Raw genomic sequence first — 23462 nt, 5'->3', positions numbered from 1 at the left:
CCGGCTTCATTTTTGAAGAAATATGGAACAATGATTGAACAAACAGTAACTTTACGAGGATAGAACGGCGTCTCAACGTTGATTTGTGGATTTGGCTCACTCCAAATTTGTTTATTAATGCACCCATTTAATAAAAGTGAGCTTTTTCGCAGAACAAAATTTTCATGCAAAAATCAGGATCGGTGATCATCTCGTGTTGTGTCCATTCGATGACGCTTGATGGTTCTTCGGCTTCAATTCTTGCATGAGTTGGATTTTGTTAACCTGCAAATCAAGATCCTTCTGCTAAATTTCCCATAAAGTGGACGGTCACAGCTCCGACTATTGTGATGGTTGGTGCACGAACTCATTCGGATCTTCTTTGATAATCTGCTTCACATCAGCAATAGCGTCTTCGGTGCGCACTGCACGACTTCTCTGAGGATCCACATTACCCTTTAAAATAAGCATGGTGCGTAACCGATAAATGGTTGCTCGAACTATCGACTCTGTCGACCATATATTGGTAGCTGCGCGGCTTCTCTGAGGATCTGCAATACCCTCTGGAGTAGACGTGGTGTAAAACCGATTCATTGCTGCTCATACCAACGACTCTGTTGACCGAGTATTGTTGGCACCGCGCGATGTGAACCGAGCCATTATTATCCTTTGTGAAATGCCAAATCAAGCTAAGTACAAATGAAGTAACAGCTGTCCAAAAGACCAACTCCACACATCTCAAAAAATCACCATTATATGAGAACTCTGATGGCAATGGCTCAGATGAGAGTAAAAACAAGTTCTATTACAGGAAAGAAGGATGTTAGGACCACCATTTGTAGATCTCTCAAGATCATAGAATATACATAGAAAGACGTGGGAACTGTAAGAAATTCATGTAATTAGAGAGAAACTTTCTATTCAGAACTAATACAGACGTTTTTTCAAGCCTTCGTCGATTACAATCTCCAGGTGAAAATCTGAGTCACAAAAACTACGGAATTAGTGATTGTTCCAAGAAAGTCAGTTGATATTCGGCCAAGTTAGGGCCATAATTATTAGATCTCTCAAGATCATAGAATATAATGATATATAATAGAAAATTTCAATTGGAAGTTTTTGTCGGTTCGAATATGAGGCCGAAATTCTGAGTCGAGGTATATCATAACATTGAAACGACGGGTACATTGAACATTACAAGAAAGTCCGTTATACATAACCGGAATGAATCAGAAATTATTAGAGTAGTTTTTTCGACAAAAACACTGATTGAAGCATTACTGCTGTTATAGAAAATATTTCCAATCTGTTGCGGTATTGAAATCTACGAGAAAAAGTTAGTATAGTTAGATTGCATTTCTGAGCACATTTCTAAATATGCTTGGCACTACAAATTAAGTTCAAGAAATTTTTTCTACAATAGCAACATAAATTGAAGCATTACTGACGATAAAGAAGATATGAATGAAGTCATGTATATAAGTTTACGTAAATGAGAAAAGTTCTCTGACCGCCATTCACTTTGAAATGACCACAAAGAATTCTTTTCCATATGACTCAAGCTGCTCACGACTTCCGGTCTTATACCAAGTGTCCTCTGGGTAGCCAAAAAACATCCAAGACGCGCTAGTCAGAAGGGGAAACAATCCTTCCCAGGGTAGTGCGCTGGGCGTGGGACCCGCCATGTAAAAGACACCCTACATGTGATTAAGAAAACAGCCTCGGATGAGAGGACTTCTTGCTGTATTATAGTCCAGGAGTAAAATATAATCTGTTCCAGACTTGACAGCTGGCATTCCGGAGCACATTTTTGGATATGCCTTGCTCTACAAATTGAGTCCACATAAAATGGTTTAACCAGGGACTAGGATAAAAATGGTCGTAAGCCGCACATACAAATATTTTCACAAGTAGATAAGGACAGGGAAGATAGTATTTACAGAAATATATTATTTTTGCAACATATATACATACATAAATATATATATGTATATATACAGTTAGCTACTGTATTTTTCGCCGACACTTAAATTTAACAACCAACGCATATTTTTTTAACATTTACCCCTTTCATCCCCATATAAATGTCTACTTGGCCAGGCCTGAAAGCTACACGAAAGTATACGCATTGTCATAGAGTTTTAATTTTATTTGGCAACTGATTTTTGGTTCTCTATATTACATGTAGTACATGTACAGGCTATGTACATATGTATAAAATGCATGTTAAATGAAAATGTATTTAAAAAAATCACTCGATCGTAATTTTTATTTTGAACATTTTTTCGTAGCCGAATATATCGCTGTTATAAATTAAGCGAAAAAAAAACAAAAAATTGCAGCATATTTTATGTTGTGCCATTGTATGTATATATATTAACCATACACATGCCATAGGTGCGAAAATTGTAAGTATATGCGTGCACGTGTGTGTGTAGGAGTGTGAGCGAGAGAGCCTTACGCATATAATAGCTGAAAAAGTGTATGAATTACATATGTACAGCAGCGCTTTATACGCAATATTTTATAGGTATGTATGTAGATATGTATATATGTGGATATACATGCGTTTGTATATAAAATAGATCAAATAAATCCTTAAAAACTGCATTTGTCCGGCGAAACACAGGTTGCTGCAACAAAACGCCCAAAAGTTTTAATTTAAACTGTAATGTCATGCGGCATGGAGGCTGTTAATGCTTTCTATTTGTATATATATACATATATATTTATATATACGCAATTGCAACATACTCATAAGCATGTGTGTATGTGCCAACTGCGTGGTTGTACGCAACTTTTTAAATAAGGATGCACGAATTGACAACATCGGCAGTTGCGACGCGGCTGTGCTTGTATTTGTTGTGTTTTAGTACAAGTGCAGGATGTCGAAAAGCCTGAATTGGTGGCGTTGTCGCATATACATATAAATACTTTAAATTTGAGCATTGTATGTGGTAGGCATAACTGTAAGCTTATATAGACGTTTAACCCTTGCTATGCCAGAAAACTAGTTGTGGTCTTACTGAAGCGTCGAAAAAAAAGGAGTTGGATTTGAAGCTTCGTTGTGAGTAACGCTATTTTAAAGAAGAAAAATTTGTTTGCAGGGAAACTATAATAACTTACACAAATAAAAAAGTTTTGCATACAAAGTTTAGACTTTAAACAATCCGCTTATATGACAGCTATATGCTAGAGTAGTTCGATCTAAAGAATTTCTTTGGAGAAGATACCGTGGCCTTTTAAACTAATTTACGTAAAATTGTGTCAAGATACCTCGTCAAATGAAAGAGGTTTTCATACAAGAAATGGATGGGGATCGGTGAGTTTGTATGGCAGTTAAATGCTATAGGAGTCCAATCTGAACAATTTCTGCGGAGAATATACCTTTGCTTTAGACAATACTCCATGCCGAATTTCGTGAATACATCTCGTCAAATTAAATAGTTTTTCAAACAAAGACTTAATTTGGATCGGTGAATTTGTATGGCAGCTACATGCTACAGTAGTCCGATCTGAACAATTTCTTCAGAGAATGTACCGTTGTCTTCGAAAATAATCCATGCCGAGTTTCGTGAAGATATCTCTACATATTAAATAGCTTTCCATACAAGAACTTAATTTGGATCGATGAGTTTGTATGGCAGCTATATGCTAGAGTAGTCCGATGTGATCAATTTTTCCGAGTTTCGTGAAGATATATTAAATATATTTACATACAAAAACTCAATTTGGATCGGTGAGTTTGGACCAACTTTCATACAAATATATTCAGATAGACAGACGGACAAACAGTTCGACATGGCTTGACTAAGTTCGCCATGCTGATCTTTTGTGCATGTGCTTATAGGGTCTGTGATGCTTCCGGGTGTTGCAAACTTAGTTGAAAACTTAATATATTTTCTGTGTTCTGGGTATATAAATAAATAGGTATGTGTCAGAAAATTGCTAGGAAAATACTTTCAAATAACTTATGAATGGCCTTCTCAGCTTAAACCCTTCATAACATAATAAATGCATTCAAAACGACTCTAACTTTTATGCCAAGAAATCGAAAACTCAAGTTTAGTACTCTGAAAGTGGTATGCCAAGAAATCCAAAGACACGGCTCTCTCACGGCTTTTCTTGAAAATAATAAATAAATAAATAATAGTAATCAAAAGTCCCCCTTAATAATCTGAGATTCATACAAAAAGAAAAATTCAGCACATCTGCGGTACACGTTGGGCTTGCAAGGGTTAATCCACACAACAACACAAATGCTTTCGCTTTGCATTTTATTTTGCGAGCGAAAAAATACCACCCACCCAATTTTAATACGCTTGCTATTGTTTGTTGGTTGTCATGTTAAATTTTATTTTTAATTTTACACAAATTTTTTATGTTCACACACACACACACACACACACGCGCGCGTTTGCTTTAAATTTCCGCATTTCTTTTTTGTGCCACTGAACCACAGCGACATGCAGCGCGCATAAAATAAAATATGTAAAGCATATAGTATAGTAAAAAATTTCGCCCAGTTGCCGTTGCGCGTTGCTGGTTTGGGTCATTTTCGTGGTCGGCAACGGTCATGCGCGCTGCAACCGCAATATTCGCTGTTGATGCTGGCTGCCGGCCGTTGGCCACCTAGCGTCTGCAATGGGCGCCATGCAAAGCGGCATAACGCTCTCCACCTCTGCTCCTTTGCTGTTTATATTATATGTGTTATATACATATATATATGAACATCACGCTTTTCCGGCCTTTTCAGCATGCGTCAATTGTGTCCGGTGGCTTTGTGTTCCAACAACTCGCTGTCTGTTTGTACATTTCGTGTTTTGCGTTTATGTTTTTCGTTTTTTTGTTTAATTTTTTGTTTGATCCCTTTCAGCTTATTTTAATTTCATTGCGACTCCCTTTGTTATAATTTAATAAAATATTCAATTAAAAATTATTGTTGCTGCTGTACTTGCTTTGTGTTGACAGAACATTCTTCATTGGTTGGCTTTGATTGCATTTTGAACGGCTGCAAGAATTCTTTTGTCGGCTTCACAATGACTTCATTAGAGCTTCAGCGTGTGCATTTTTTCATTAGCCAATGACATGACTTTAAATTAAGCATCTTTTGATTATAGCCGAGCTGAGCTGGAATAGCAAGCCACCCAAAATTTCTTTAAAAAATACATTTTTCCCATACCGGGAATCGAACCCGGGCCTTCCGGGTGAGAGCCGGATATCCTAACCACTAGACAATATGGGAGTTTTCTAGAACCGGAAAAAACCTAAACATGAAATATATTTTTATTTGAAAGGATGGAGCCATGTGAAGAAATTCACGCAAGTGAGGAAAGTTCTCTGAGCGTCATTCACTTGTTTGTGGCCAGAAACGATTATTTTACATAAGGCTCAAGCAGCTCACGACTTTCCGTCTTAGACCAAGTATCCTCTGGGTAGCCAAAGAACATCCGTTTGAAGGGGAGCTAAAGTGAGAAGGCGAGCCAAAGTGAGAAGGCGAACCATTCCTCCCCACCGTTGTGCCACGTAAAAGCACTACCAATGAAAAGAAGAAAACAGCCTCGGATAAGAGAACCCCCTTTCGAGAAGCAGCAATCACAACAGACAGCCGAACAATTTACTACTCGACTTACACTCCTGCTCACTTAGAGCACTTATCAGCAACTCGCTATAGAGGTCCTGTGGGACGGCATTTCAAGCTCTGAACGTACATATGTACCTTTGCAAACGAAACCATTGGTTTTCGGAAAAAGCAAGAGAACAGCTGGTACGATGACGAGTGCCGTATAGCAGTTGAGAGAAAACAGACTGCCTACCTCGCAATGGTGGAAAACTTGTCTGAAAACTCATTTGGTATCGAACGGTTCGGAGAGCTCTTTTCCGATACTGACATAGCTTTCGGTATTGCTCAACATGAGTTTAGACAGCCGGATTAGTTTTGCGGAGATATCAAATTCAGACATAGCGGCATTTTTCAAAATTTTCTAGTAAACTTGTTTAGTTATAAAAAGTGTTATCTTCCCATACCGGGAATCGAACCCGGGCCTTCCGGGTGAGAGCCGGATATCCTAACCACTAGACAATATGGGACTTTTTCCTTAGAACTATTTATTGTCAATATCTGGTATTTCATGGAGTATTTTGAAATTATAAATCATAGTTTTCGGAATATTAAAAAAAATTCTAAACAAAAAATATAAAAAAACAATGTGGTTATGTTTCAAAATTTTTTTCGAAAAGTTCTTGAGATCAGGAGATCAGCAAATAAATGCTTGCAAACGGAGAGTACCTTATAGGGGTATGTATGTAACTCTTAAGTATTTAAATTCTCATTAATTAAGACTTTCGAAGGCAATTTTTACGTAGTATCTAACATATCCAACCAAGTGAAGAGAGTTACACAGAATTATATTATATAGTATTTTGTGCATGTTATCGATTTAAAAAATTGTACTTCCCATACCGGGAATCGAACCCGGGCCTTCCGGGTGAGAGCCGGATATCCTAACCACTAGACAATATGGGACTTTTGGGATTTTGTTGTAAAACCTTACATATTAATAGTATGAAAAATCGAAAACTGTTTTCTAGGCACGATTTTAAAGGTAAGGTTTTTCAGGAATTTTAAAATTTCTTTGTCAGTTTTTGAGATATCCGAATTAAGTTGAATACATAGGTGCATTCTGATATTATATTGATCATTTCTGGGAATAGGCCAGATGGGACAAGTACATATATCACATATCTCCCATACAACCGATAATTCAGATTTTTTTCAACTTCGCCGGCTTGAAACCGGTTTCAGACTCATAGACGAGCTATAGTGAGAAGGCGTACCATCCCTCTGCAGGGTTGTGCGCTGAATTTGGAACCCGCCAAGTAAAAAACGTCCACAATGGATAGGAAACAACAATCTGTGCGCTGTTGTAAGCTCGGCTATAACCGCGAAAGTGGTGTCTACGCCAATAAAAAAGAAATCGGGTATTTACAAAACTACTACTTTTAATATCGTATCAGATTTCTCAGCACATGTGCGACTCATTTTAGGCAAGGAAGCTCATATTTTATTTACACAAAATCTGCATTTCCATTACAACAAAAGTATGCTTTTACTTTGCCGCAACGGAAATTGCATTTCAAATTAAAATAATCGAAATTCGAAAAACCGCAAATGCACGAAAGTGCGCCTTCACCATGCCGTTATTAAACCACGCATCATACACACACACATACGCACCGAGGCGCATTTTAAAAGCCACTGCGTACGGAGGTTTACCTGTGCACCCCTAAATTCAACGATAGATCGGCAGCGTTGCCCATGCAACAACACACTTTTTATGAGTGCACGAAAATTCATTAAAATTTTAACGGTAAAAATAAAGCGAACATTAAAAATGCCAATCATTGTGGTTTAAGTGCGACTGCACTCATACGCGCGCCGCATTGGAGGCAGCCAGCGCACTTGCCGCGCTGCCGTTGTGCCATAAATACGATTATAATTGCATATTCGGTTGCAAATATACAGTGCACCGGCAAGTGACGTCAAGTCCATTACCAAGGCACACCAAACAAACATCCCTAGATTTACTTGAACGTACGCAGTGTAAGTACTTGCTTAACAGCTACTGGCTGTCCGTCAGTAATGGACAGTCGGCTGAGTAGTATTGTGCGGCAGATGGGACTTTTGTAAGCTGCAAGCTATCATATGTGAGTCAAACGATTTGTGGCGTGTGGGTGAAGGCTTATGACTGGTATTTGCATTGAAAATCCTCTCTGACAATAATTATACCCTGAACAGGGTGAGAGTTTGAAAAAACTAGCAGGAAACGTCCAACGGTCTGTATATGCTAGTCGCACAGTTTTCGAAATATTGAATTGAAATTTTGCACACTTGCTCTTCTCTCCAAGAAGCTGCTCATTTGTCGGAACCGCCGCTATCGGTTAACTATAGCATATAGCTGACATACAAACTGAACGATCGGAATAAAGTGCTTTCATGGAAAACTCATTCATTTAAAAAGATATCTCCACTAAATTTGGCCCAGGCTATTGTCCATAACAACGGTGCAATCACCGAAGAAATTGTTCAGATCAAGTAACTATGTCATATAGCTGACATACAAACTGAACGATCGGAATAAAATGCTTGCATGGAATGCTTATCCAGTTGACGAGATATCTTTAATAAATTTGGTGTGGGTTATTACTTCAGGCAATGGCGTAATCTGCGAAAAAATCTTTAAGATTGGATCACTATAGCATGTAGCCGCCATACAAATTGAACAATCCAAACAAAGTGCTTGTATGGAAAGCTTCCTCATTTTGCAAGGTATCTTTACGAAATTTGGCGTGAGTTATTGCCTATAACAATGGTCCGATCTCTGTAAAAATTATGCAGATCGGGCCACTCTAACATATAGCTGTCATACAAATTGAGCGAACAAAATCAAATTTCTGTAAGTGATAAGGGTATTATAGCTTCGATATTCCGAAGTTAACGTTTCTTCTTGCACTAATTGAAAAACAAAGCTTGAGAAATAATGCAGCGGTTATGAGACTAGTCTTCTATTCTGTTCAATATTTTAATGCTTTCATATAAAATTACATCAAATAAGTAAAACCCAACCAAAAATTATAAAAAAAAATTGCTTAAAAACTTCTCACAAAGAATAAAAAAATTTTTACCAAAAAATTTATTTTTCCCATACCGGGAATCGAACCCGGGCCTTCCGGGTGAGAGCCGGATATCCTAACCACTAGACAATATGGGAGTTATATTAATAGCAAAAACCAGCCGCACAACATGCTGCATGAGTATGATACACCATATGCTCAACAATGCCAAGTTATCGACACATCTCACACAGGCGTGAATCATACGCCGCACACGCTCATCTGCCTGACCGACCGGCCGGCCGGCAAGCGCCTCAGCACATAACAACAATACACGTATGTGTTTAATTGAAAACACAAAAGCGCACATTTATGGCGTCCGCACAAATGGTGTGGAACAAAATACAGCAATGAGAATAAGCAATAAACAATTTATTTTCCACACTTCTCAAAAATAAATATATTTCATTGCTTGTGTGTTGGAATAATCCATTAGAGACGGATGATGCCTTTCAAACTATTTATAAGATCTCTTAATGCGCTTTGAATAATTAAATAGTCTAATTTTTTTGATTTGTACTGGGCATAAGATCAGTAAGATATATTGGATGGTGTTGGCGTTCAGCAAGTAAGGATCTGAATTAATATCTCCGCTAGCACGCTCGAAATCGGCTTAATTAGTAGAGAACACCTTGGTGTACTTATAAAAGTCTTTTGACCTCCCATTGAGAGAGGGTGCTTAGCTTAGCTATCAGCCTATCGAAAACCTTAGCTCTCGATTCTAATTCCAAAAATTACACCCCTGTGCCTTTGAACTCAAAAATCTTGTCTTCGCGTAAACATAAACTTCAACTGTAATGGCTGTATGGATATTGATGCTATGGAATCATACCCTACAGAATATCCGAATTTTATTGGTTGAGTGTTTGCTGGCTTATAAAATAGGGTTACCTACAAAAAGTCAAGCGACTTCAAGCTAAATCTAAAATCACTTGAGAAGAACTTTACGAAGGAGATTGTTTAAGATCACTTTGCGAAGCTATTGTTGTATACAGCCATGAAGGTTTTCGAGTTCAGATATAAAATTGAAGAAATTAAAGTTTTTCTCTGGCAGTTCTTGTAAACTTGGCTTTATGAGGCTACTACTATAAACAGTTGAACTAAGAAACTTTGAGAAATTTTTGTTTTACAGACAAGAGGAAGTGGACTGATTGAAATTTGAAAGCATTTCTATACAGATTTAGGTTAGACTGAAAAATGGAGAAAATGTTCCTTCATACAACTTTGATAACGAGTGTCTTACAAAAATTAGAGCCTCATCGCATAAATGTTTTTTTAAGAATGTCTAGTAGGAACCTGTACGATTGTGCTAAGATGAAATTTTCTAAGGGTAAGTAGTTCAGTAAATCTTCTACCTTCTACTCCAGGCTAAAAATATCTCTCGGTCGCACAATAGAGATCCAACTTGGTCCCAGTCCGTTGTGAGCAGGACAAGGCTACTCTCTCTGGATATCTCAAGAGCTTTACAGTAGCGAAGCCGCTATGACCAGGAACACAAACGAGTCGGATGACTATGTGGCTTGATGCAATTTCTTGTGAGGACAGATACTCCTTTTGACTAGTTTTAAGTGCACACTTAGCGAACTGCTATTATTACCGCTCTGCTGTTGGAATGAGTGCTCACCCCCCAAAAACAGCCTGCATTTCGTATCAATAGGTCTATTGTCACCATAATAGCAGCCACCTCTGCCACTACAGTGAACCGGTCGCCTAAAGCTAAGATTGACGAGAAGCTCTTTACAGTGAAATCTACCTGTGAGACAGCTGAGTACGTCTCTTCTGCAACGACTACTCTCCACTTACGTCACCCTCGTCGTGAGATAAGCCTGCACTATAGGCCTCTGCGCAGCAATGATACAAGTTATCAAGATGCCTGCCTTACTCTCTCCTCAATGTGAGATTTCATAGACAATTTTCGGTCTCCATTAAAACTGTCTATCAAAGATAAGCTCTAGATATTTAATCTTATCAACGGTTTGAAGACGTGAACCTCTGAAAGATGCGTGTAACATATTGACATAGTTCGTCGAATAAAGAGACAGTGGTTACGCTGGCCAAGTTATGACGTCCGAATGGATGAAAAGACTCCAGCTTTGAAAGTATCGACGCAGTAATCAGAGGAAGAGGAAGAGCTCCATTTCGTTGGAAGACCAGATGGAGCTGGACCTGGCTACACTTGGAATCTTCAACTAGCGCCAAACAGCAAAAGGAAGCACGAATGGTGCGCTGTTGTAAACTCGGCTATAACCGCATAAGCGGTGTCTACGACAATGAAGGAGAAGTCGCCAAAACAAAAACCAGCGCCAGCGCCATAGCAACGACTAAAAGATGTCAGATCCACTATTTTTCGAATAACATCAAAAGGCTTGACAAAAATATCTAAGAAAACTTAGCTAAACAACGAGTTATTATTAATTTAAAAAGCTGCTGCTTTATGCGAGACATTTGAAAGCTCCGAGAGCAAACAAATCAATCAATTAACAATCAACTAATCCTTGACGCGCTTCTAAAATGCATTCATCAAAATAAAATCACTGCCGTACAATAACCTAATAATGCCACACACATACATATGTATGGCAACACTGATATGCAGCATTTTGGAGCTGCCGGCTCTTAATAGCCAGTTTGTCTATGAAATCCCGCCAATCCCCATTTGCAGCTCACAAAACAGATAAAAATGTCTATATATACATATATAACTGTATGTATACCGCTATGCATTTACATATGAACAGCAGCCAGTTTGGCTTTGGCTTTGGCTTGTAGTCGCATTTGGCGGCATCATTGGGATTATAATTAATATTGATGAATGACCGCATTTGACTGCACGCCTGAGTGAATAGATGATCGACGGACGGCAGTGTGAGTGGCTTGAATGACTAAAAGAGTGCTGACCAATTGCATGACAGGCGGCATGACTGGCCAAAGTGACTGACTGACTGACTGACTGCACTGCACTGCACTGTTTCTACTTTTTGCCGATAGATAAAACTGCCGCTATAGCTTTTATTATTGTTGTTGTTGTTATTATTGTAGCATATATTGCGTGTATGCAAAGTAAAACCACACTAGCTGCTGCAGCACGTTGCATGCCACTAAAAATCACTCATCAGCAGTTGAAAATTGGAATGAGTTGACATCAACAGGATATGCACATGGCCAGATGAGGCACAAATGCATTTCACATTTCAACTGTATGTGTATGTATGTGTGTGTGTGTACCTTGCAACTTCAGTAATGCATTTGCCATGGCAGCGAATGTAATTAAGCGCTGACGCTGGCGGTTGAAGCAGTAAAAGCTACTGCTGCAGTTCAATGTTGTCAGTGCGGAGATTTGAGTTGCTCTATTTTTGCAAGTGGCGAAAAAATTGATATGATTTTTTATAATTTTTTTCATTTATATATATTTTTTCAATATTATTTAAATACATATAAAAGCATATAATATACACCGGCATATATTGCGCTTATGTGCCGCACAGGTGCATTACAATCTTGCAGAGAAAACAACTACTTTTTAACTACTTCCGAAGCAAGTGCGATATAGTATGAATTAGAGGTCGAACTGGTCTGTCAACTGTCATTTTTTTGATATAAGCAACAGGTATTTGGATGCTGGGGCCACAAAAAATCTCAATTCTCGTATGTTCTCCGAACTAGTTCCAAACTAGTTCAAAGCGGGTACATAACTATTCAGTGCAAAATATATGCACAGGCACAATTTTAATATAAAAAATAGCTAGTTCCAAACCAGTTCAAAGCGGGTACATAACTAAATAGTGCAAAATATATGCACATGAGCCATTTTGATATAAAAAATAACTAGTTCCAAAGTAGTTCAAAGCGGGTACATAACTAACTAGTGCAAAATATATGCTCTGACACAATTTAAGTTGCCTGAGGTAACATATAATCTTTCACTATATCTTTCTCTTATCCTCAAAAATTGCTGACTAGTTCCAATTGGGTATTTAAATATCTAGTGCAATATACATACATATATATGTACATATATGCTCAGGCACACTTTAGGGATAAATGTTATTCCGCAGCTCCTTGTTTCTATTGTTAATTAATCGACCTAACTATTATTATTGCCTTGAAAAGAAGTAATTTTAAACTTCTTTCCAACTAGTGCCAACATAGTATGAACTGAAGATCGAACTAGTCAGAAAACTGTCTTTTTTCATGCAAGAAACTGGTATTTTTTTACAATATGAGGATTCCAGAAATCTACTTGATGTATTTTTTTTTTAAATTGGTCTAGTTCCAGACTAGTTCAAAATATACAAAAACTAACTAGTGCAACATATATGCGTAGACACCCTTTTTTATAATTTTAATCACAACCAGCACATTTTTATAGAAGAAAAGTTGATTAGTCGACGTAATTCTACTCTCTCACTCTCAACTCACCCAAAAAGTTATGCTTTTCTGACTCGTAGGATTGTGACCAGTATATTCTAGTCTTAAACTGCTATTTCCGAAGTCCAGTGTGATGTTTTACTGCAGCGAGTACCTTGCAACACTGCAACTGCAACATTTATATGCAGCATCGCTCATGCTACATGGTTTATATACATATACTTAGTATAAATATATAGTATACCGATTTTTCAATCACTTCCAAACCATTTTGCTCAGCACGCGATTTTTTTTATTTTTTTTTGTAATTTTTTCAATTTCTTTACTTTCTATTTTTGCTGCCGCACAATTTGCGCTCCTCCCTCCCGTCTTTGCCGCCCGCATTTGTTTTTGCGTCGTTGATTTTTTTTTATTAAATGAAAAATGTTTTTAATTAATATGCTTCAGAGTTGAAGTGGTTGCCATATTTCGCATATGAAAACGAAGTGGCCCACTTCAGCCGTCAAGTCAACGAGCACCCATCCTGCCGCGAGTTGCTTAAAAGCATCAACAACAAATTCAGTTGGAACGCGCGCACCGCATGCCGCGCACACCCTCAAACGCTGCGCTTTGTATTGCAGTTTACCGCCTGCAGGCTGTTGCAGTTGTTGTTGCAATATTATTTTTGCACATTTTTTGTTTGCTTTTGCTGATTTCTGCTGTCGCGGCGGCACTTTGAGTTTCATTCGTTTATCCATCAACGTCATCAGTGCTTTTCTTTATGCACCCTTGTTGCCGCCGGGTGCTGCTGCCGCGTTGTTGGCGTTGTCGTATGTCAAAAATTGCATTTCCGCGCCACAATCACAGCGTTGCATGCAGTGTACACATGTGTGTACTGCTTTCTATGCATACAAATATAAATAGCAACGCTGTTGCATATGTTTTTGTATTAATACTTCCGCTTAAGCGTGTTGCTTTTGTTATTTTTGTTTTTTTTTTCGTGTTTTTTGCTTTTAACGCCAGACAGCCTGTGAAATTTCCCTTGCAGTCCTTTTAATACCCCTTCCTTCGCGTCGCTGCGCTTTGTCTTCCACTTCCCTTTTATTCATATTTAATATTTAATTTTATCCCTTAAGTGCTCGTCCGTATTTGGAAGAAGGGGAGCCTGATTGTTGCACAGGTTTAGCGAAGCTGTATTTTGCATATATGTGCGAGTTCATATATGAATGGAAATATGTCCCCTGCCACAGTGAACTTAAACAGGGATAAATATAAAATTTAAGAAGATTTTATTAATCGAACATTTTTTTGATGCTTCTTTATTATTACCAACTTTGCTCTTCCCAAACAAAACTAAGTGTGCTTATAACAAGGAATTAGTTAATAAAGCTCAAACCCCTCCAACAATAAAGTAATCAGAACTCAGAACAGCAACAAAAATATGCTCAAAAAACACCGCCTTACATATTGACTGGTTGAAATCCGCCGAACTTCGAAGCATCAAGACTAGTTCATTTCTTCCTCCCTGGCACTACAACTATGAATCGGTCCGAGAACACAAAACTTCGCCAGTTACCTTTATCCTTGCCGAGTACACGCCAGTTGAACAAACCAAATGCAGGTAAGTTGCTATACACTTGGTCCTTTCAGAGAAAGCGTGGGCCGTTCTCCATCCATGGACCTCGAATAGTAGAAGTTTTTCGCTGAAGCAGCATCTTCCATGCAACTGCTATTACCTAACCAGCGCATTTGTTGGATTTTTATGCGCTTAACTATATTTCTGTTGCTATTGAGTTCATATACTGTGCGGTTCTATCTTCCTAGACTTACAACTCTCACGCAGACGGCTCCAAAGATCTTGCGATGAACAGTTCTCTTGAATGCTTCAAGTGCTTTCCTATCACGGATCGTTATGCGTTCATGTCTCTACGCCGTATAATAAGACAGGAATAATAAGGGACTTATAGAACGTAATTTTTCTTCGCCGAGGGAGGGATCTACATCTCAGTTGCAGCTGTAGCACCTATTCGCAAGATGCGAGAATTGAAGGACCGTTGACCTTTTAATTGTAGGTTTTCTTTTATGTATTGGGTAACAATCCTAACATTCTCTCCCTCTCCCTTTTTCTTTATAATTAATAGTTTCATTCTATCTACATTGGTATCCCTTTAACATCTATTACTTCCTGTCCTATCTGAAACGGAGCCTTTCTTTAACTGTTTAATCCTGGATGGTACGGAAATTTTTCAGAGCAAGAGCTTCAGATTTTTTCTGAGGATATATCAAACCGCTTGCTCCTAAAAATACATCCACCAAATACACTTTTTGATGGACAGATGATTTGAAGTCCTAACACTTCAGTAGACGCTGAATGCATTCGATTGGTATCACTCTCTTTCAGTCTCTTTCTCTCTCTCTCTCTCGATACCTTTCTCCCTCTTTCAAGCATGCTTTATTCGGTCTTAGTTCAAGGCTCTCTATTCTCAAACGCCTTCTTAACAAAATGCTCTAGTAATGCGTTTCCGGCTAAGAAAGTTAGAATGTCGCTTGAGTATGACTAAACACGGCAAGAACATTCGTTATCTTGCTATCTCGTATACAATAAATCAATCTGTTTATACGAGTACATATATAAAGCTTATAGCTTCCCATACTCATAACTTTTTAGTCATAATACGATTTATTGTGACATTCCAGGAAATCTTTAATTAAGGTTAACGAAACAGGTCACTAATTCTCAGCTTCACTTTAACTCATTACACATACTATACAATCTAATCTATATATTACTTGAAATCAGCTAAATAATGGTGAATTAATTAATTGAACGCTTTCCGTTCGCAACTAAAGTAAATTTACTGTCAAACCAATTTGGTTATTGTAGCGCCGCGAACTTCTCTGGTAGCACTGCTGCAGTTGTTATGCGCTCCAAATACAATTCAGCTTGCCAAATGAGCCGAAACGAATGCCGATTAACTAAAATTACAAGAAACAAGTCTTGCGACCGCATGACAATTCCGCAGCCGCAGCTCCGGTTACGCCAATCGGTTTATTTGCACAAGTTGCCTAAGTTGCTGTCGCAATAGTTGACCGTATCTTATGGGTACATCTAACAAATTACCAGCACTAACATGCGACCGCCGTCGAAACGAATGCAGTGAGTGCGATTTGCAAGGAATAAAAATGAAGATTCATACACGGACACGAACTCGAAGTCGAACTCGTCGGTGTACTTATGTAAATTGTTGGGGAAATTAAGATGGAAGATGAAAGAGGTACGATTATCGGCGCAATTAACATCCAGCAGATACTTGTACCAATCTCCGACAAGTAGGTGATCCTCAACATCAACCGTCGAACAATCGACAAGTTGCCACGCCAAAACATTGTCGCCAGCAACAGGTTTGTGTTGTGTTATTGTTGCATGAACTCGGTACTCAAGCAAATGCGCGACGGCCCGCATAAATTTGGTTCCATCCAAGCGGCGCGTTCGCTACCAAATGCTGAGCTTACGCTGGCTACTTTTAAACGACCGAAAAATATGAGTAAACATAAATTGAAATTATGACAGTGAAAACTAACATTTGCACGCCGACAAGTCGTTTCGCCGCAGCGGCAGCGACAGCGACAGAAGCCATTCTTGACTGATTGACGAACATTTGCGCACGTCACGGCGGTAGCGCCGCCAGCGTTTACTTATTGACACTAATTACCTCGGTGTAATTAAATTGGCAACGCTATCCCGAAAAACAGGATCATTCCTAACCTGCGCCAGTAGTCGTCACTGTTGGCTGGAGCAACTTCTCCACATGGCAGCTCAACGTCAGCTTGTCGCGCTGTGTTGGCACTTCGGCACTTGGCGCATCTTTGGCGGCTGCTGAGCTATTGTCGTTGTCATTACAAGCCGACAGTTTTAGTGTATGGAAAAGCAGGTGAAGCCGACAAATTATTTCTAATTATCGATGGATTTTCTTGTTGTAACATATTGTAAGGAAGATTGATAAGCGCGACCAATTACGAGTCCAAACATGTTCACTAAGTCACATGTTTTCTTAATTTTTATCGCAAATATGTGATAATGAACGCGGAATCTGGAAAATACGGTTGTTCATCTAATAGAATCTTCTTTGAAAGAAATCACGGATGTCGATCTAAAAAAATCTTTTTTAAAAGAAAAGAATTGTGCACAAGAATGTCATTATTTTAAAAATCTACCGCTGATCTCTTATCATCGGATTGTTTGCATCTCCTTACAGAAAATTTCCTTAATGAGAGTGAAAGCGAAGGATATTTCGTGTGACCAAAGGGCGATCCGGGAATATCATTAACTACGTAATTGCCTTCAAAGTCTACTTATCTCTTCCGAGAATCTCTTGAACTACGTAATTGCCTTCAAAATCTACTTATTTCTTCCGAGAATCTCTTGAACTACGTAATTGCCTTCAAAACCCACTGATCTTTTTCGAGATTCTCTTGAACTAAGTAACGCCCTTCGAAATCTACTGATCTCTTAACCCCCGTATGCTTGCCTGATCGAAATCTCATAAATAGTACTGGAAGTAATCTCGGAGAATTCTTCGTTAGTAGCCCTTGGCTGATGAGTAAATATGGCGTACTTTATCGAGCAACTATTGAACTATCGAAAATAGTCTAAGCGCTAAGTTAATGGTAAATTTCTCAGCAAAGAAAATATTTATATTTCGGATCGAGCATAAAGACCAGATTATATCATCTATGGAGACAACACCGGTAACGAAAATTAATTCCAGGACTTAAACTGCGGGCGTCTTGAACCAATGAAAATGGTTTAAGACTTCCTTCGGTCTTGCGGAAGCAGCGGGTAACTCCAAAGCACATAAGCTGGCAAGAGCGGCATCCTTTCTCAACTCTAACCAGGCGTTGGTCGCCAACCAAGATCAGTTTGTCCCAGAATATAATGGAGGAGATCCACTGAACCACTTGCTCTTAGCTAAGTTCATCTTGCCGAAGTCATAGGAGTTCTTACTACACATTGTCCAATAGACAATCAAGCTGTAAGGTCAAAAATCCATATCAGACACAAGTTCATTCAGTTGTATGGATGAAGATTAAGAGAAAACTCCAACATTGTCGTGCTTTTACAAGACTGAGGTTAAACCAGCTAGGCAGTCTTATCAACAGCGAACCAGAAGTTATCCGTAACAGACATTAGCCGTCTCAAAAAATTTGTAATAGGCTCAAAGCGCTTTGTCCATTTTTGAGGTTCGTATGAACAATTATATAGCAGTTTCAGGTGCCACAACGAGCCGACATTCTAAGCTGTCCAAGCAAGATCTCTGTTAGGATCAACATCTCAACCCAACTTAACCTAACCTTCATTCAGCAAAAAAAGAATTTGTGCCGATGAAAATCCAAACATTTTTCTTTCAACAGAAGTAACAGACGGCTGTTAGCCTTACCCACATACATACGCACGAGTTCACACACAATAAAATCAAAATAAAGTCGCCATTAAAGCGCATTCAAGGTAATCCAACGCATTCAGCTGCAAATAAAGCGATTATGGGAAATGTAAAAGAACGCAATCAAGTCAACAACAGCAGCAGCAGCAACAACAGCCATAACAATCAATTACAAAAACAAAATTTCACTAAATCGTGTTTGATGCTTTTGATGTTGCAACAAGTCACAATTGCAACCAGTTCTGCTTTCTTGTTACTCACAACGTAAACATTTTGTTTTTACGCCAACTCGGTTGTTTACATATGGCATTCTGGTCGTGGCAAACGCCAACATGCAAAACATAAGAGCCGTGCATAGACGACGACGAGAGGGCGACTTGTGGCCTCAGTGTGTAACGCATCAGTGGAGTCATTTAAAGAGGCACGACAAAGGAGAAAACGGCACGGCGAAAGAAGTTCAAAATAAACAGTGAAGCGGATGAGATACCTCGCGTAAAGGAAAGGAAACACGAAGTAGACGTAGTGTGTGCGACGCGGGTGGGAGCAGTGTGATTTACCTAGGCGCACAAATACATGTTCACATATCCACTTGGCGTTGGATTTTGTGTTCTGGGCTCTGGGCAAAGTCAAAGTCGCACTTACGTACTTTGTTTACACAGCGCTACTTCGTGTTGGCTGGCCGCGCTGGCACATACATATGTACGTCCATTTGTACTTGTACTTTGTGTAAATACTATGCATATGCCACCAACAATATGCGTAACTGTGTCTTCAAAACTAAACGCCCTTGACCGTCGTTGTGGCACCACAAGAAACACGAAGCAAAAGTACACAACGCGTGTGCAGGCGAAAAGTGCACAAAAAGGTTTGAAGAAGGCAAAGGCAACAATACAAATGAGCTCGCGTAGCAGAAAGTGCAGTGAAGTGCAACTAAATGAGGCACACTTCGGTTGCAGGCGTTCTATAGACAGGTATAGTCATACGAGTACTAAACTGGAATGCATATGCTCGAGTATTCCCTGAATAGTAGGAGACCTAATCCGTAAAAAAACAATCTCTAGATTAATCTCTTAAACAAAGATTTGAGTTCTTTACGTATATGTATAAAGTATTTCCTATAAATCCGGTTTGAGCGTAGTGCCAAAATAAGCGCTTTAAAGACCTGCCGGTGTTTTGCGCGTTGCGATAGACAATTATATTTAATACGAGAGTCTTTTAAGGCATCGCCAAGACATCGGACATCTGCAATTCCAGAATCCTTATGGGTTCCAATAAAGAGAAGTTCGGAAAACCTGAATAGTATCTTCCCGTAGTGTCTAACCAGCCAAATCGTCTTCGTTTGACTGTTAGCTCCATAAGTAATTCGTAGTTTTTTTTTCTTGATTGGAGACGATATGAGGCCACGATGCCAATATCATCTACTTTCCTCAGTATCATTGGACTTTTAGTGTCGACTGTGCCACTGCGATACAGATTAGCGCCACAGCATTAAAATGGTGGTCACCTTGTCTAATACCTCGAACAGCTGGTATCGAACAGCTCAGGGAGGTCCTACCCGATTTTGGCGGAAGTGACGGTTGTGCTCAACGGCATTCTGCATAACCTCATAAGCTTTGCAGGGACACACAATTCAGACATGGTGTTGAATAGGCAGCTCCTGTCGAAAGCAGCTTTGAAATCGAAGCCTGTCAATCAGTTTGATCCAAGGCTTTCATTTTCCTTTCATTAGAGTTTTTCCAGTAGATCTTGATTGGAGATGTAACGTAGCCACCACATCCGTAAGGACTAGGATCCGTAATCTTTAAGTTAAAATACTGTTGGAGTTAAAAATTGCGAAATTTAGTGCTTACTGAGATTGATTTAGAGGGCCGGATGATGTTTAACTGAACAAACGCACCACGCACTTTGTTTATGCGGTTGGTAATGTTTTCAGCAAAGACGCCTTTGGTGGTTTTGCTCCTCAGATAGCAGGATGCTGTTTTGCGTGATATCTTCTTGTCGTATACAGTGAATCGTATGTCAATCCTAATAACCCGACCTCTACTCATGCATCAAGATAAAAAAATATCATGTCAATCAAATATTAAGTAATTGGCGTTGTCACAATCTAGCTAAAGATATGATTGGAGTTTACCTAACACAATAAATGTGAGATCGACAGACGGATGTAAGGCAACAAGAAGTGGACGTAACTTTTAAAGTTTTGGCGTAATGTTAGGCGTAATCTCAACAGTTTTAATCAAATAAAGTTCGGTTGCACCCGAAATTAGCCCTTCCTTACTTGTAATTATATGCATTTGTTCATACAATTATACAAACATAAATATGTATTTATTAATATATCTATATATAACAGACGTAAGAATGTATGTACATATGACTATAAGCAGTTTTAATATAAAATGCATGCAGTGGACATATGTACATACTTGTATACATATACGTGCTCACCCTTACCTTTTATAGCCAGCATATAAGTACATACATATGTATGTACATATTTCATTTATTTCTATTAAACATACGTCGGGTATTTTAAACGCTATGATCGGACAATAAAAACAATTTCAAATATCACCAATATTGATACATTTCAAACTAAATTTGGGTTCACTATTATACATATGTACATATACAATGTAATTGCTGCCTTCACAACACGCAACTGGGAATCTTCGCGAAAAAGCACATTTTTCACACGAGCATGCTGATACATGTTTGCCAAACCAACACATTGTGCACTGCTTGCATTTGCACACCTTCACTTCAATTAATTAACATACACTTATCACTTTACATAAGTATGTACCTAAATTCAAATAATTTTTAAATAAAACACAAAAAAACTCCACTGAATTATTATTCTTTCACTTTTTGACAAACTTTGATCGCGATCACGTACCGACGCGCACTTACCGACACACGAGTATTAAATAAAGAATGTTAATGAACATGAATGAAAATGTATGTATTAACATTCTGTCATTCAATTGCACTTCTAATGCTGTTTCAGTGCTACATATAACATTACATTGTTGTGTTTGCTGTAACGAAATTACAGGCGATCACTCGGCGGGTTTGCAGTAACATAAAACGAACAAATTACATTGCTTTGTTGTTTGCCCAGGATAATAACAGCAATCCCAAAATAAGTGCACTTACCGGCACACGACTGTTAAATAGAGGATGTTAACGAACATGAATGAAAATGTATGTATTAACATTCGGTCATTCAATTGCACTTCTAATGCTGCTTCAGAGCTACTGCCCTGCTTGTGATGACGAGACAACAATTGCGTTTGTGTACGCAAATATGGAATGTTACATATTACATTACACTATTGTGCTTGCTGTAACGAAATTTCAGGCGATGGTTTGCAGTAACATAAAACTAACAAATTACATTGCTTTGTTGTTTACGCGGTATTATAACAGCAATTCCAAATAGTTTGTTAACACAAATGCTAATAAAGAGTGACTGCTTTGTTTTTACATTGTTGCTACAGAGAGTAAATGGTTTTGTATCACCTAAAAATGATCGATAAAGATTATACATACATATATAAATAAAATAACTTGAATCAAAATACAACTCTTGAAACTCTCAAAGTCGGATTCAACCTCAAACTTTTAAAATGAAATGAGTCAATTCATATCGCTACATACCCAACGTTATGCTTTTTACTTACTTACTACCATAATGCCTTCGCTTTTTCTTTGTGTTGTTGGCAAATCACTTGCGCTTTTCGATCAGCTGCGTGACCACACACACACTCACAACAAAAGTAACGACAGACATCCATCTTCAAGCAAAAAGCACAAAAAACTGAAAATATTCCATAAATAAAAACTACTCACTTAAACCTGGAGCACACGCAAACAACAACCACAAAAAGGCAAAAAAAAACTCAACTAAACATGACTAGAATGTGAATGTGAGAAGCGAAAAAGTTACGAAGAAATTGAAAGAACACACAAATTTAAAGTACTAAGCACAAAAAAAACTCGTTAAACGAGCAGAAAAACGCAAAAGAACGACGCTTGCGGTGAGCAGACTACGTAAAGCCCAACCGAACGTGGAAGTTCTCAAGTCTGCAAATAAAAAAAAATTCCACAAAGATTTCACTTCAGCGCAGCTGACTGTGAATTACACGGCCGTCGGCACTGGAGGCGATACGCCAACTTTGCAAATGATGAGCAATGTGATGAGGCACAACAACAACAACACCACTCACCAATGTACCCATAAAAAGTGTAGTAAAAGTGGCAGGGATCGCGCAGGCACGGCTGAACCGTGAGCAGGCATTCGTCTAACACAGCGCGCGTAGATCATACAAGGACAGAGTGCTGCAGCAGCAGACTTGTGGCAGTGAAGTTGCGGCAACACAACAGTTTCGGTTGGCGCGGTGACGGCAACGACACGCTTTGTCACTGTCAAAGTGACAGCGCGTCGGGCTTCCCGTTTACGCCCACGCGCGTTCGCTTCCAACTTGAGTTCAGGCTCATTAAAAACACAAAGAAAGTTGAACATCGGACAAACGAATGGTGGAGCTAAAATGCGATGCGCGTTGATAAAAAGAAATAACAAATAAATTAAAATGAGGAAACAAATTCTGTAGCCGCGCGGCAAAGGAATAATCAACAAAGCGCAAAAAATTATGCAGGCATAAAACGAACTCTGGAGGCGGGTAACCGCAGAAAATGAGTTGCCACATTACTGATGTGCATATTAATAGCAAATTTGATTTTTATTTCCATTTCGGCGAAAAAGGAATGCGTGGCTTTCAAGTAAATTGAAGGCTTTAAGTGTAGCCTGCTGTGTTCGGTAGCTGAAAAAATTACTAGAGCGGTATTATGTAATTTTCAAAAATACGAAGATGTTTGAGTCGAATTTGGTAAGCTTGGTAAAATCGGTTGAGGAAAACTTCACTTAATGGGTAAATCTGTGTCTACAAATTTTACCGAGAAATGCTTAGGTCCATGAAAAAACAGAAACCATAACTCGTATCGGCACCGGTTAAG

At 38.7% G+C, this 23462-nt stretch overlaps 4 non-coding genes across 4 annotated transcripts; all 4 read right to left on the bottom strand.

Annotated features, from left to right (window-relative positions):
- Window positions 1–5152: 5152 nt before the first annotated feature.
- Trnae-cuc lies at window positions 5153–5224 on the bottom strand. Its single transcript has one exon. It is a non-coding gene; the product is annotated as a tRNA-Glu (tRNA).
- A 773-nt stretch (window positions 5225–5997) lies between these two features.
- Window positions 5998–6069, bottom strand: Trnae-cuc. Its single transcript has one exon. It is a non-coding gene; the product is annotated as a tRNA-Glu (tRNA).
- A 364-nt stretch (window positions 6070–6433) lies between these two features.
- Trnae-cuc lies at window positions 6434–6505 on the bottom strand. The gene has a single exon. It is a non-coding gene; the product is annotated as a tRNA-Glu (tRNA).
- A 2173-nt stretch (window positions 6506–8678) lies between these two features.
- Trnae-cuc lies at window positions 8679–8750 on the bottom strand. Its single transcript has one exon. It is a non-coding gene; the product is annotated as a tRNA-Glu (tRNA).
- Window positions 8751–23462: the final 14712 nt, after the last annotated feature.

This window comes from Bactrocera tryoni, chromosome 5 (genome assembly GCF_016617805.1).
Source record: "Bactrocera tryoni isolate S06 chromosome 5, CSIRO_BtryS06_freeze2, whole genome shotgun sequence".
Lineage (NCBI taxonomy): Eukaryota > Metazoa > Arthropoda > Insecta > Diptera > Tephritidae > Bactrocera > Bactrocera tryoni.
The sequence above is the reverse complement of the archived record's forward strand: the minus strand, read 5'-3'. Positions and strand labels throughout refer to the sequence as shown.